The 16,091-nt window shown below is 38.5% G+C and overlaps 1 pseudogene; it reads left to right on the top strand.

Moving 5' to 3' along the window:
- Nucleotides 1–2,990: 2,990 nt before the first annotated feature.
- Nucleotides 2,991–12,458, top strand: LOC101518593 (protein HEXIM2-like; annotated as a pseudogene).
- Nucleotides 12,459–16,091: the final 3,633 nt, after the last annotated feature.

The following is a 16,091-nucleotide window of genomic DNA, read 5'->3' on the forward strand; positions in this document are numbered from 1 at the left end:
TTAAAAAAAACAAAATGCAGTTCTTTGTGGCCAAATGGGCCAAACTGGAAACCATAATGCTAAGGGAAATGAGCCAATCCCAAAAGGTTAGATACCACATGTTTGCCTTAATTTAAGATGATATGATGTTAAGCATAACATGTTATGTTATGGATGTTATGTCATATGTCGTATATAAACTAAAATTGAACTGTGAATGGGGGGGTCACAGAAAGTGGTTAAGAAATCGCATTTGCTATGGTTATGCAACAAGGTGGAGGAACCCACCATGGGGGGAGGGTGGGGGGAGAATCCCAGATTTCATGTAATTACAACACAATGTAATTAATGAATAAATTTAATAAAAAAAGAAATCACATTTATTTTTAACATGTTGACTGCTCAATACCATGTCAATTAATTCCATAATGATGTTAATTGTTGCAGATGGTATATTAGTGCTTTTATTTGACCAGGATGATACTCTGCTGTCTCTGCCCTCAGACCAGAGAGGGTCTACCCAATAAGTAGTTGGACTTGACTGGACTATAAGATGTTGGACTCTATGCTTGGCATATACTTGGAAAGAGGGAATTTCAACTGAACTTGAACTATGGTTATGCAACAAGGTGGAGGAACCCACCATGGGGGGAGGGTGGGGAGAGAATCCCAGATTCTATGTAATTACAACAACACAATGTAATTAATGAATAAATTTAATTAAAAAAAGAAACTAAAAAGTACTATTAAAATACAAAAGAAAAAGTTCCTTGGAAATCAGGGTAAATTATCTTAAGAAATACGATCTTTTCTTTTTAAAGTAACTTAAGATGATTACCCCACTTGCATGACATGGAGGGCTTGTTGCTTTTGTCTACAGAAATCTTCCAACATATTAAAATAAATAAATAATGTTAAAAAAATATGGAGAGAGATAACCTAATGTAGGAGGTTTCTCGGTGAAATATCACTATCCAAATCAAAGGAAAACATGAGGTCTATGAGGAGCATAATCAGAAAAGATAGTCTGAGGTTGTTATCATCTTGAAATATGTCACTCTGATTAGACATGATTCTTGCTACTAGAAAGGTATAGGTAGGATGGCCATGCTAGGAATGAAAGGCTTAAGATTTCACTTCTCTTTGGTAGTATATATTGTATAATGTGTCTTTTGTGAAATAAGGTCTTTTACTGCTCCATACACATAGAGAACTGATGTAGCTCTAGTAGAAAACTTTGAAGGGGCAATGTTGAATTGACGGAGAAAAGTGTCTTGTTCCCATGGTCTGTTAACTTCTCCAAACAGCAGCTCTAAATCATTGTCCTTATTTCAGAGACTCAGTCCAAGTGGAATTTAAATTGCAATGCTAAAATTTTCTGTTAACTTTACAAGTAAAATTACCAAGGGAAAGAACAGAGAACATGAAACCTAATGGTATAAAGACCATTCTGTATATGAATGGTCACATTTAGAGCTTTGGTCACATTTAGAGCCAATATGACCTAAATCTAGGTTACGAATTCCCTCTCTTGAGGCTGCTTTATGCCGTCCTCCTGGAAGATGTCAAAGTGAGGCTCTAGGTGCCCCACCAAAGATTGCGGGAGAAAGGAGACGATCGGGAGTCAACCAACCGATCTGTTTATTGAGTCTAATAGTGATGCTTATAAAAAGGATGGTAAACAGGAAGCCCGGAACACTAGTAACAGTAGCCTGGTTGGTGACCCCACTCCTCACAGCCACCAATCAATTTAAAGGCCAGTTTTAGACACAACCTGCAAGCCTGACCTGACTGCAGTAGCCCCTAATTGACTCCCTCATTTCCACACTGCAAGGTGAGCTGTCAGGCAGCCCCCTGCTGGTACAGAGGAGGAAAGCACAGTGTACTACTGCACCCTCATAGCATAAGGCAGAAAGGCCCAGATCTACAGATGACTTACCCACACTCTAGTCTGGGCAGGCCTTCTCTTGTTCGCCGTAATTGACACTACTAATGACCTATTGCCTGCAAAGTGGTGAGGCCATTTATTACTGTCTTTATATATTCAAGTAGAGAAGTAATTCTTGGACCTTTTATTATAAATTGCAATATAACAAAGACGAAGATGATTTCGTTATTTTATTTATCTGATCCTGTCTATTCACTGAGGTTTCCTGGAACCACAGGAATTTGTGTTTACAACCCCTGATCACCATAATTATCATTCTATACTCATAAAAAATTATTATCTGCACAGATTTATTGAATGATCTAAGTTGACATAGATTTTTTAAATGTATGACCTTATATCGAACTGACTTTTACTAACCAGGCTGAAACAGATAGTAAAGTGATGCTTTTGTCTTTTTCCAGAAAATAGTTTAGGGACTGTGTTTTGCCATGTATCAAATCTATTCAACCAATATCCTTGGCATAGGACCTGTAGCTCTGCTGAACTGACTAGAAACATAATAAAGCATCTAAATTCTGCAGGTATAGCCATTCCTAGCAGCCAATTTGATTTTTGATGGACAAAGAGCCCCAGGAAAGCAGATGCTTTTGTACCCAAGGAAAAAGAAATCCCAAGCATGATAGACATCCCCTAATCAGTGTCCTCTGGGTATGACAGCATGCAAGTGAGTGATCTATTTCATTCTGAACTCTTGCTCTGTCAATGACAGTGCACAATTTACTAGGACAAATTGAATAAATGTATTTGGCTCCTATTTTGACATTTCAAAACACTTTAAGCATATTTTCTTGTTCATCACAGTTATTTTGGATTTTTCATATAAGACCCCATTAGAGTAAGAATGAAAGTAGCAATGAATCATTCTAGGTGTTTCAACGCTTTCTAACATTATGGGAAAAATAATTTCTGCCTGGATATGATAATGTGGTATGTGTTGCTAAAAAAAAAATTGCAGACCTTGAAAAGACTTTGAAACCTTGGCTATACATTCAGCAGACAAGTATTTAAATGCTTCAATGCTCCCATTCCTGCTACAGGTACATGTGACAGCGCTGCAGCGATGAGTGGAATTTTAAAAGGGGAGTTTGGAGAAGTTGTCAGCTCCTCTGTGCAGGAATCAGATGATGAAGGTGTTAGCTGTGATAAGACTGAGCGTGTTGATAGTGTCACTTCACCCAATTCTAATCACTTTTCCTGTGAGTATCTGAAGTTGTGCTCTAAATCATGTTTTATAACAGACTCTTGGGATTTTTAGCTGTATCCACTGGCTTACATCTGCTTCAAGTTCTTCATCATCCCAGACATATTTACAGAATAGCATTTTGATTAATTAAATCTCAGCAGCATGCTTCTGTTTTCTGGATGGAATAAGTATAATGGAGGTAGGAATTTGTCTAGAGGAAAGCAAATGACCACTGAAAATGATCTAATGTCTGTCTTCAGCTTTCTGAAATAGATCCATATTTTGGAAAACTAATCAATTGAGTCACTTTGGACTTCTAATAGTAGTCAATGAGATGTAGAACGTTTTTAATCCTGTGTGAAACAAAATCACTTTCTATGTAAGAAGATGCTTTTGGTTTTAACAGAATGTGGATATGAAATCAAGGTCTTGAAATCAGTGAGATCTTTATAGTGATTGGTACACAAGTAAAATTAGACTCGTGGTCAGCTTCATGACGTAATGAACAGACAGTTTTCTTTAGGTGTATGTATGCACGCTTACATATATATGTGCCTATATAAATATATAGCATACATATACATGCGTACATACATATGCATACATATGCTTTTGGCTTTTAAAAAGTACAGAAATAATGAAATAGAGAAACCAATACAAGTTTTAAAGGCAAGATTGTCCAATAACATAGAAAACTTGTTGGCAGACAATGGGTTTAGGAAGGATTAGCTTTGCTTGAGATTTTGTTAACAGCCTTTTCCCCACCTTGCTTTTCATGGTTTTAACCTTGTGGAAGGCATTTTTGTTGCCTTTTAAAAAGATACATTTCTTTTCAAAGATGCTTTTATTTATTTATTTATTTATTTATTTATTTATTTATTTATTTATTTTTGGAAAATCAGACTTACACAGAGAAAGATCCAATGGTTCATTCCCCATGTAGCCAAACCACCGGAGCTGAGCTGATCCGAAGCCAGGAGTCAGGAGCTTCTTCCGGGTCTCCCACTTTGGGTTCAAAGTCTCATAGCTTTGCGCCATCCTCGACTGCTTTCTCAGGCAATAAGTAGGGAGCTGGATGACAAGTAGAGGAATCGGGCTATGAACCGGCATTCATACAGGATCCAGGCATATGCAAGGAGAGGAATTTAGCCACTAAGCTACCATGCTGAGTCCATTTTGTTTTGTTTTCTTTTTCTTATTTCCTTTCCTTTTCTATTTTTTTTTTAGTAGATATGTACTTTTGAACATATACAAACATACCCAGCTGAGTAGAGATAGCCATCAAAACTTGGTGAGTTACACAGAGATTAGACTGAACTCATATCATTTTCTAAAACAAGGTTCTTTCCTTTTCTATCTTATTGTCATCAGTGCCTAGAAGCCTTTGATAATGCCTAGAGCTCTTTACTGAATAAAGAGTATAATTTCAGATGTTGTTATTTTTGAAAAGATTTATTTTTTTATCGGAAAGGCATATTTCCAAAGAGGAGAGAGAGAGAGGGACAGATCTTTCATCTGCTGGTTTACTCCCCAAGTGGCTGCAATGGCTGGAGCTGAGCTGATCTGAAGTTGGGAACCAGGAGCCTCTTGTGGGTCTCATCTTAGGGTTTAAATGCTGCCAGCAGGCCCTGAGACCATCGAGGGTGAGGCAATGGTAAGAATCTCCGTAGACAAGCTGGTGAGGAATGTCTACTTTATTATGCACAGGTTACAGCTTTTGACCTTCCAGTCATATCAGAGGCCATGTCCTACATATATTCTCCTTGACCTTTTAGCTATGTCAGAGATTACTTTACCCATGTAGACCTAGAAGCTGTGCCTCAGGTCATGGGGAGGTAAGCTCTAAGCCATGCCCACCAGGTAGCAGGCAGACTCAGGAGTGTTTGCCACAGTCTCACACATGGGTACAGGGTCCCAAGGCTTTGGGCTGTCCTGTACTGCTTTCCCAGGTCAGAAGCAGGGAACTTGATGAGAAGTGCAGCAGCCAAGATCCAGGGCTTGCAAGGAGAGCATTACTTAACTGAACCATGGAGTCAGGCCTCAGACATTTCTTACAATCTGGAAATAATGAATAGTGCATATTTTTACTTTGGAAATAACAATGGAACACATTCATGTTGAAGATCCCCAACACCCTCTATTAATACTCTTTGTGTGTACTTTGGAGAGTTCTCCTTTTCCAAGTCCTAGAGCACTGCAGGAGCTGCCCAGTGTTTCTCCATCACTTTCCCTTTAACAATTCTGGAAAAATGTCATCAATCTAAGATCACGTTTCTGTGAGGTACCACCTCATCCATTAGAACAGTGCAGCATTTTCCATGCCCATGATTTCGTTTTTAACATTCCCAGCATGTTTATGACTGCTTTGGTGTCCATGCCTCTCCTAAAGCTACGAATTTTGCTCTTGCCTGGAGAAATCAATTGCAGGACTTCTCTATGCAAGATGCTTATTGTTTTTAATAGCTTGTGAGTTCACAAAGTCCCTGTCATGCTCATTTAGGCAACATCAGGTCTCACAATTGTGACTTAAAATACTTTGCAGATGAAAGTGATGTTCTTGGGGTTTGGAAGAGGGAAGTTAGGCAGTTGTTCTGAGCACCAGAGTAGTTCCCCAGAAGGAAGAAGTCCCATCAGAGAGGAGTTCTTTTTTGTCATAACTGTTTTGATATGTGGTTATAGCTACTCAGTTTCTCCCTTGCTTCAGTTTATAGAGCAGAAAACATTTCCAGTGTGGTCAGAGGAGTAGTTTTAGACTATAACAATAAACAACCTTTGCAGGGTTGGATGAATATTTTTCAGCAGTACTCTTAATTAATATCTTTTGTGAATTTCCAAGCAATTTTAAGGAAACATTGCTGCATGTAAATGGTAATATACATCGTTGAATAACTGGTATCTGGGTAAGTGATCAGAACTATGATTGGCAATAACAGTGAGGAAGAAGAATAAACAGAAAGACATTGCAAATGTGATCTGCAAGCACTTTCTGTTAATGTGGGGGTATTCTAAAGAAGCCCCGTCCATTTGTTTAAGACTACCATGTGTTCTGTTTGTATCAGAATAAGCAAAAACAAACAAACAAAAAATAAAAACCAACAGGAGTCAAACTTCAACCTATGATCAAAAAATGATACAACTAATATAATCTTTGACACATTCCAGGCAGATTCTCTTTCTTTATAGATGAGGAAAGTAAGGCCAGGGAGAGTAGCTGGACAAGAATCAAAATGTGGTCCACTTGCTATGGCCCGCACCACATAGGGGTCTAGAGTCTGTCTAGTAGGCAATACAACTGCCTTATGAATCAATTACAGGACTGATTGCTAGAGAAACCCAAGTCATCAAGTAAAAATAACAGCTGTTTCTTCTACCTCAGCTCCTCTTAGGAATAGAGTGATGTTATGTTTGGGTGAAGATAATTGTTGCCTCATTGCTTCCTGCCGTTTTGGGTTCATTTCAGTTGGTTTCTAATGAAAATGCTAGCATGTGCTGGCTGTAGAATACTGCCAATGATGAGCTTTTGAACAAATTTCGTGAGCTAAATGAAACAGAAGGTAGAAGATTTGATCTGAATGGGAAAGAACGTTTCATTTTCCTTCCCTATAAGTAAATGACAAGGCAGACTGGTGAGTCTTCTCTTGCATGTCACTGACATTGATGGAAATATCTTAGGGCAAACATGTTGTTTTACATTTACATGAAAGAAATTGGTTTGTATTGGTGACATAATGCTACTTATGATACTGTGAAAATGTTACAATGAACAGTAGGTGTGGTGAATCCTTAATGACAGGCAACAAAGTGAGATTATTCCCTTCTCCTTGGCTCCTGGCTTCAGAGAGGCTCACCTCTGGCCATTGTGGCCACTTGCGGAGCTAAGCAGTGGATGGAAGATCTTCTCCTCTGTCTCTCCTCTTCTCTGTATATCTCCCTTTCCAATTAAAAAAATATTTTAAAAAATTATATAAAAAAGTAAACCCTTTGTACTTTTCATTTACTGACTCCATTAGAAAGAGATAATAAACCCTCTGGACTTCAGGGGTTTACATAACTTGTTCAATAGTTCAAGACTACAGGAACCCACTTTCCTTTCATTTCACTGAGTTCCAGCTGAAAGCAGTGGTTCTATTCCATTTTATTGACTAGTTACAGATTTTGTTTACATTGTCAAGTCATTTAAATTTGACTTTTTACTTAAAAACAGAATTGGATTGAATCACAGCTAAGATTTCATTTATGTATCTCTATTTACCCATTAAAATAGATAACGGATCCAGAAAAACAGCAATTGTAGTTTATATTTGCTACCCATGATTTGATAACAAGCTAAATAAAAGGTAATTTAGTGGTAATAATGGCACTATCAGCATTTGAAGGATAAGGTTTAATTAGCATGAGATTTGAAATGCATCACAGAAAATGTTCTAAATTTCCACATGTATGATTTATTCAAGATGCTTCTAGGTAGAATTGATATTGTCATCGGTTCAACAATGCATAAGAATTAAAGATATCATCTTTATAAAAACATTTGCATTAACAGAATGATTTCCTTTCAAATAAATCTTAGTATGTTTACATTTTATAAACCTCTTGGTAAACAAATGAAATCTTTTTGAGGGTCATCTAGGTATGGCCTAGATAAAAACAAATGATTTACCTAGCTGCAAAATATAGCAGCTTAAAAACAGATCCAAATGAATTTAGACAACTACAATTCTTCTAATCATCTTCAGAGTACCATTATCTTCTCAGTTTGATTTGAATACCAGAAATTGGCTTTACCCTCTTTGTGTATGATGATGATGATGAAACCAGCGCCTGAAGTAAATGTCTTTGTGTTTCCCGAACAAAGGCAGGCATGCTTTCTGACAGGTTGGGAGATGTGTATTTGTGTGCATGTAACCAAAAATGGAAAAATTCAACCTGGTCCTGCTTTAAAGCCAGTTGGTGTGATTGATGTGACTTCCAAATAGGCAGCCCTATTTAACCCTTTCACTCTGGAAAGGAAACTGTTTCATGTCAGAAGTGTTCATTATTTGTTTGGTCAACAAGTTATTCTATCATATTGTTTTTTTAATTCAACTATAAGCATCTGGAACAAGTTAGAAGGCTTAGATAAGTTTCAATTTCATTCCTCTGTGGGCTGTATTAGGGTTCAAAGTGCAATTTTTTAAGACCATAAAGAAAGAGCAAGTCATAAAGAAGGTAAATGGTTGCCTAAAATCAAAGACCAACACTTAAAATTCTCTGAATGACACCTAAGTTTTGGGTATGAAGGTATACGTACAGAGCTGTACTTGGAATGGACTCTCTTATGTTTACTTTTATCTTGTCTTAGAAATATTACAATAATGAGGCAGTAGTAAAGATTGATTTATATTATTATGATCCTAACAATTTGATTGGTTTATGAACTTTGATTAATATAAGGAACTATTAAGTCACTTTAAGATTCTTGATAGATATCTGTAATAGTCTTAAGTAGAATCACCACTACCAACAACGACAAAAAAACCTCAAAATATAAAATTCAAAACAATTTCCAAAGCACTTGCGCTTTGTAAAGATAGTGAAGATTGCTAGACAGATTGCTAAAAGTACTAAACATTTATGCATTGATTCCTATTATGTGTGATAAGACCAGGAGCTTCTGTGGTAGGTCTTGTGGAGGAAGAAATGAATGAAATCATACATATTTCATTAATGTCATTGGGAATATTGTGTTATGGAGAATGCACATATTTTAGTTTTGAACCAAATTAATTGTCTTTCACATACTTACAACTAAAGAATACTTGTTATACTTCATCTTAAAATTCCTCCAATAATAACAGCTATATTTTTGAATATATAGCTTAAATCTTCAGACAGGAAAAGGTCAGCGTGGATTCACTTATATCTTACTAGGTGGGACACAAAAATTAGTTACTCCTGACTAGGGCATTGAAGAGTTCTCTGCACACCCCTCCTCAAAACTGTTCTGCACCTAAACTGTTGACATATGTCCTGTAGAGTTTTATAAGCTTAAGTCTTAATTTGAGGAATTCAGCCCATTTTTGAGAACCTGATTTGGAAGAAATAACAATGTAGATTTAGAATATCGTTATTTTGTTTCAGCATAATGCTACTTCATAATGCTGTCACAGATGTCTACATATTTTGGATAAATACATATGTGTGTATGTCTGCGTGCGTGTACATACTTTTGCTGACATGTATTTCAAGAACTTTCAGCAAAAGAATTATTGATTAGGATGACTATTACAGAGATCAGTAGTTAGTTCCTGGCTTTGGTCTAGTGCAGTCCTGGATGTTGAGGGCATTGGACCTGTAAATCAATGTGTGGGACCTCTCTGTCTCTTCCTTCCATGTGTCTGTCTGTTTTCCTCTCCAGTAAATTAATGAAAATTTACAACTTAAGCTTGCAGTTCAGGAATTGGGCGATAGTTGCCTTACTCCTTCCTCTGTGCAAAACAAATAAACTGCTTTCTTCTGTCAAAAGAAGGGGCAGAAGAAAGAAAAAAAGAAAGGAAGGAAGGGAGAGAAAGGAAAAGAGAAGAGAAGAGTTCAGGAAAAGAAACTTTAAGGTTAATTAAAAACAAAACAAAAAATCAGCATGAAACATAAGTAACTTTCCAATGTTATACTTTAGTATAAGGGGTCTTCAAAAAGTCCATAAAAAATGTCTATTTTTTTTTCATGGATTTCAAAAACTTTTACACCAAGTAAATTTATGCTTTAATTTCATTTCCCATACACTTTTTAAATTCACCTGATACTAATTACAATGGAATGAAATACACGGAAAGTGATAGAGATTGAGATTCGGTTTAAATGTAACTTATCTACACTGATTGCCATTAAAACTAGTTTTATTAAACACTGAAATTCTGATGCCCTGCCTTTAGTACCTCCCATGACTAATGATATATAAATTCTTCACATGTATCAAGAGTCCATTAAGATCCCATTCATAAAAGTATTAATGGAGCAAAGTGAGGATTAAAGATGGCATTGAAATGTATCATACACAGAGTTAAGAGTGTGCTTTTGTCATGTGAAATTTATGCTCTAGTTGAGAAATTCAGACTAATACATACTAAACTGCTGAGAAATATAATTTTCAACTGCTGTACTTTAGATAGGGGAAAAGTTCATTCTCACAAACTGAAACTTAGACCTGTAAAAAGCACATCATTAAGTGGACAAAAGCTTTGAACATTTTAGGGGTTACAAATTTATTTTTCAAACAAAAACTTTTATTGACAAGTAAGCTGCATTTCAGTTTCAGTATGTCAAACAAACACAAACTGCTAACTGGGGCAGATGATCAGTATGGTTGTTACATCTCTCATTGGGACACTCATATTTCAAATCAGTGTTTGGATCGAGTTGTGGCTTTTCTGCTTCTGATCCAGCCTACTATTGTATGCTGCAGGAGGCAGCAGATGACGGCTCAAACATTTGTATCCCTAAAACCCATGAGTGAGATTCAGACTGAACTGAAGGCTCCTAGCTTTAGCCTCAGCCAGCTCTATCAGGTGGAGGTAAATAGGAACGAACCAGCAGTTGGAAGATGTCTGTCTCTGCCTTAGGTAAAAAAACAAACATCCTAAAGCAGGGTAACTCCAACTGTTGGCTAATGTGTGGGTTGGCTTTCGTGGGGGGGGGGGGGGTGACCAGGGCCAAGCCAGCCTTACCTCACTGACAAGGGCAAAAACCAGGCTGGAGCACAGGTCATGTGATCCAGACCAGGGAAGAGCCTGGTTGACTGTCCCTTCTCCTGCAAGCATAAATCAGAATGGGTAAGGGTTGGTTGGGCATTGCCACAGCATCAGCTGGCAGATACTGCCCCTGGGGGCTAATTCTGTCAAGTTGAACTGCAGAACCACCTGGAGAGTGCATAATCTGTGAGTGGGAGTGGGCCCAGTTGGGAAAAAGTGGGCACCTCCCTCTTGGGTTATCACTCCCACTGGAGAGTATAAAAATCAGGACTGGACAGAATGGCACCTGCCAGCATGAGTGTGGGCTGGATAGTGAGGCTAGTGGGGTTGAACTAGGCTTCAATGCCTATTGACATGTAGAAGAGCTGAATGGGATGTTGGACAGACTGAACAAGTCTGCTGCACATACTGGCAAGCATGGCAACCAGGGCAGGGCGGTGGGCCTGGTGGGGGTTATTGGGAGTCGCCCCAACCAGGCTGCAAATCCCACCGGTTTGTGTGAGGGCCGAGTGTGTGGTAGGCAGAATCAGGCTGGACTGCAACATCCATTGGTTCTTTTAGAAAACAGGGCTATAAACAGAACTGACCCAGCAATTGCAGCCACCAACATTTTCGTAAGCTGATTGGGGCGACTGGCTGTTCTGGACCCTGTACTGGCATGCACACACAGGAATCAGGCCTGGGATCGCCTCAGACGAATTTTCTTTGAGGATCCCTCCAACTGAACTGCTGATCTCAGAACCCCAACCATGAAGATAAGTGCAGGTTCCTTGCCCTGACCATGGAGTGCAAGTGTCAAAGCTGAGCCTCCTCGGAGTCTCAGATGGAACAGTGGAGAGCAAATGCAAGCACACATGGAGGACATGGCAGTCCATTGGAACCTGCAGAGGACTCCTGGTACCACAACAGGACAGAGGACAGAACAAATCGAGATCTGCCGTAGCCAAGTGTTGGCAGTGAAAATCTGGTCTAACGGAGACTCTAAGATAGACTGTGTCAGCTCTCCCCACTGGCGTCCTACCTGTAGCTGAGCTGGGATGAGAAGCAGCAACGGGAGGAGAAGCAGAGCCAGCGGGCATCCGGGGCCCGTGAAGAGATGTTTGCCAAGGGCCAACCCGTAGCGCCCTACAATACCACCCAGTTCCTGATGAATGACCGGGCCCCAGAGGAGCCTGACCTGCATGTACCTGCCGGCATCTCCCACCCAGACTCCAGTGGGGAGAGCGAGGCAGGGGACAGCGATGGGCGGGACCAGGCGCGTGCCGAGTTCCAGCAGAGGGACTTCTCTGAGGCCTATGAGAGCTACCATGCCGAGAGCCTGCAGGGCCTCAGCAAGCAGGAGCTGGTACGCGACTACCTGGATCTGGAGAGGCGGCTGTCTCAGGCGGAGGAGGAGACGAGGAGGCTGCAGCAGCTGCAGGGCCGCTCGGGCCAGCGGCATTGCAGCCACGTGGAGGAGCTGGCAGCCTAGGTCGAGAGGCTGAGAACCGAGAACCAGCGGTTGCGGCAGGAGAACCAGATGTGGCACCCAGGTGAGGGACCTGGCACCGAAGAGTGCCCCCCCAGGCAGATGGACCCACGGCCAGCCGGGTCTCAGGGAGGCTGGTGACCCAGGTTGGCAACCCCGTGCCCTCCGCATCCTTGCCCCGGAAGAGCTGCAAAAGGTTCCACCCCCCCACCTTGTCATTGCCACAGCTGGCTCTTTGATGTCATCCTTACAACCCTGAGAAATAAAGTGGCTTATTGAGAGAAAAAAAAAAAAACAAAAACAAACAAACAAACAAACAAAACCCCGCCAGATTCTGGAGAGATTTAATGTTTGAAACGACGAGGTTGGCAGCAATTCAGAACTATTGGACTATCAAAACCACTTGAGCAGGTCTCTCAGAGCATGCTCCACGTCGGGGACCTGGGATGGGTGGGAGGCTGGATGGGGCTTCTACCTTTATTCTTCCCTTACCCCAGATCTAGAAAATATAAATAAATAAATAAATAAATAAATAAATAAATAAATAAATAAATAAATAAATAAAGTGGAAACAATGGTCTTACCCACTTTCCTATCGCTCTTGACCCTTTGTGCCCTAATCAACTATGTAAAGATTATCAAAATGAAATAATAATAATAGAAGAATACACCTGCAAATTAACTTCGTATTTGCAAGAATTTTTATCCTATGGAAATGAAATTCATTGGCTTTCCTCTATTTTCTATTCAAGGAAGAAAACATAAAACGAAAAGAACAGGAGTTACATTAAAAAAAGGAAAAAAATAAAAAACACTAAAATTCAGATCCGAAGGTTAGATTTATACAGAGGGGATAGGGACACTTTTATCACTTTTCCATACAGGTTAAAATAAAAATTATCCTCCCTTTTAAAAAATCTTACTTCAAGTGTTGATATGGGATAAAAATGGTTAACATAGCTCTTTTTAGCATCTTATGTTCTATAAATATGGATCAAAAATATAACTTGTCCCTTTATTTCTGAGAGAAATTGCCTTTGCAAATTTTACTTTTTGAAAACTATACTACCTTCTTAAGTTAAAAGAAAATGAACTCACTTTGGTGAACAAGGCTTACCAATATAACCATTTTTGTTTCATTCTTTCTTAAACTTAATTCTTTTTTTACTAATAATTCTTAGGAATTGTACTAACACCTATATTAAATATTAAAATTAATAGTGGCTGTCTTAGGAAGATTTTTTGTTGCAAGTAATCAAAGCCCTACACGATTAAGCATAAACAAATAAATAAATAACATAACCAAGAAAGACAAAAATAAAGTAACGTTAGGCAAAAGTAGACATGAGGCTTTATTATCAAGCTCAATATTCTCCCAGGACATAGGAAGCTGGTTTCCTTTTTACTATCGGAAGAACTCATTTTCATCTACTACATAAGGGATTATGAATTACCCTAGCCATCTGTAGAAGATGTTGCCTATGTTTACACATGCATATCCTTTTTATGCCATGCACTGGAAGGCAGAAAGTTGTTTCTAACACTCTTGTATTCAACAGGTTGGATTTCAAGGGTCATCACTGTGTGGTTGTTTGTGCTGAGACAGTCCTTGTGCTGCTGCAATTTGCTGCCTTCCTAACTTCCATGCCTACTGACTTCCAGGTGGATTCAGCAAATAAAGGCTCTGCCGGGACAATGGATGGCAGGAGGATTCTTCCTGCGTATTCCCACTCTCCCAACCATGCCTTGGGGAGGATTCCCAGTGGCTGTGTCTGGAGACAGTGAGACATAGCAGAACAGGGCTAACCTCAGGGTGTATGTGTATATATATATCTATATCTATATATATAGATATAGATATAGATATAGATATTTACTTTTTTATTGGAAAGTCAAATTTACAGGGAAAGAAAGATCTTCTGCTGGCAGACTCCCCAAGTGGCTTCAGTTGCCAGAACTGAGCTAATACAAAGCCAGGAGCCAGGAGCTTCTTCCAGGTCTCATGCATGGGTGCAAGGTCCCAAGGCTTTGGGTCATCTTTGACTGCTTTCGCAGGCCACAAGCAAGGAGCTGGATGGGAAATGGAGTAGTGAGATATAAATCAGTGCCCATATGGGATCCTGGTGCATGCATGCCCCTAACCTCAGGTTTTGCTATTGCAGAGCCCACATACTTTCCACAACATTATCACATCACTACTGTTTCTCTCATTAACTATGCTAAATGTGCATTTCTATGATTACACATTTAAAATCTTTCCAGGATCATTTGTTTTTCATCTTTTTGTAAAGTCAATTTATTGTAAAATTATATATTATGCGGTGTACTTACAAATATATTTTGTAATGAAATTTCCTTCTAAAATATCTGGAAAGATTCCTTCTTTCATTAATCTACAACTTGAACCTTTCATTGATACAATGTGCTTTGTGGTGTTGGGAAGGAACCAATCAGGAATGAGGCTAATCACTTAATTGTATATGATTTTTTCTGTCTGCCAAGACAATGTTTCAGAAGTGTGAAGAAGTAAGCAAACATTTATTAAATCCTTATTAGGCACTGAGCATTTATTTACAGGGGAATACTTGGGATATACCTTACATTTTATTGTGGCAAAGAACAAATTCTTACCAAAAAGTCTGCGATGTGTCCCTTGCTTTTTAAGAGAATGAAAGTTGAAAGGCAGACCTAGCAAAAAGTCAAGACTTTGTTTCACCTTTGTTTTTGTGAATAGCAGTTGTTGTGAGATATCCACTAGGGAAAATGTCCATTGTTACAGTGAAGATAGGCACCAACCATAGATTGCTTAATTAACTAAGAGTCAAACTAGCAAATTCTGGGAAGGTCTACCCTTTGATTCCTCTCAATAGATACCATTTTCCTTTTCTGGGTCTGGTTTCTATTTTCTGCAGCTGAGCATGAAAGTACATTGACTAACTCAGCATGCAGTTCAAATGTATTCCTAGGACCATCTGTAAGAATTTATGCATTTCCTGGGAAATTTGATCGATTCTGGCAGCAATTTCCTGCCTTCTTTGAGATTAAGGAGCCCTGAAATCAAATTTTTTATTTAAAATTGTATTAAATTGTAAGTCCCATATCAAAATCCATTGTCTATTTTACATTTTCCTTGAATCCTCTTTCATAAAGAAACATACCCCTTTGTGTAAGTGCCTAAATACCATAACAGAATTTGTTTCTCCTTCTTCCCCTTTTTTGGCTTAACTTTTTTCTAGTCTTTTCTTATATCCTTTACCCATATCTCTTACCACCAAGAATAACTTGACACCATGGTTTATATTCTTTCATGATTTTTTCAATTGATATATTCATGGAATAAATATATACATATCCTCACAGTTTTTGTTCCAAAAAACATGATATATATAAACACACAAATTTGCTTATCTTGATTTTCTCATTAGATATCACCTTATAGAAATTATCCAAATTATTTGTCGTAGCTTTATTTCATTCAAAAAAAGCCATCAGAAATCAGTGTATAGTATTCTGAGTTATAGATCTGAAGCAATTTTACTTGTCTTTCCTCTTTGATTATTCCTTTGTTTCACATTGTTTAATATGAAATTATGAACAGGACTGGTATGCATGTTCTTTAAAATATTTTCTTATTTACTGGTGATTTCCTTTTAATGGATAGGTTTCTATGTGCAGACATAATGAATTAATACGTATTGGCATAGGGTTTTTTCCAAAAAATGAGAAAAGACTGATTTTTACCAATTTTGGATAAGATTCCACTTTTTGTTTCCTTAAGCAATA

This window comes from Ochotona princeps, chromosome 5 (genome assembly GCF_030435755.1).
Source record: "Ochotona princeps isolate mOchPri1 chromosome 5, mOchPri1.hap1, whole genome shotgun sequence".
In the NCBI taxonomy this organism is placed as follows: domain Eukaryota; kingdom Metazoa; phylum Chordata; class Mammalia; order Lagomorpha; family Ochotonidae; genus Ochotona; species Ochotona princeps.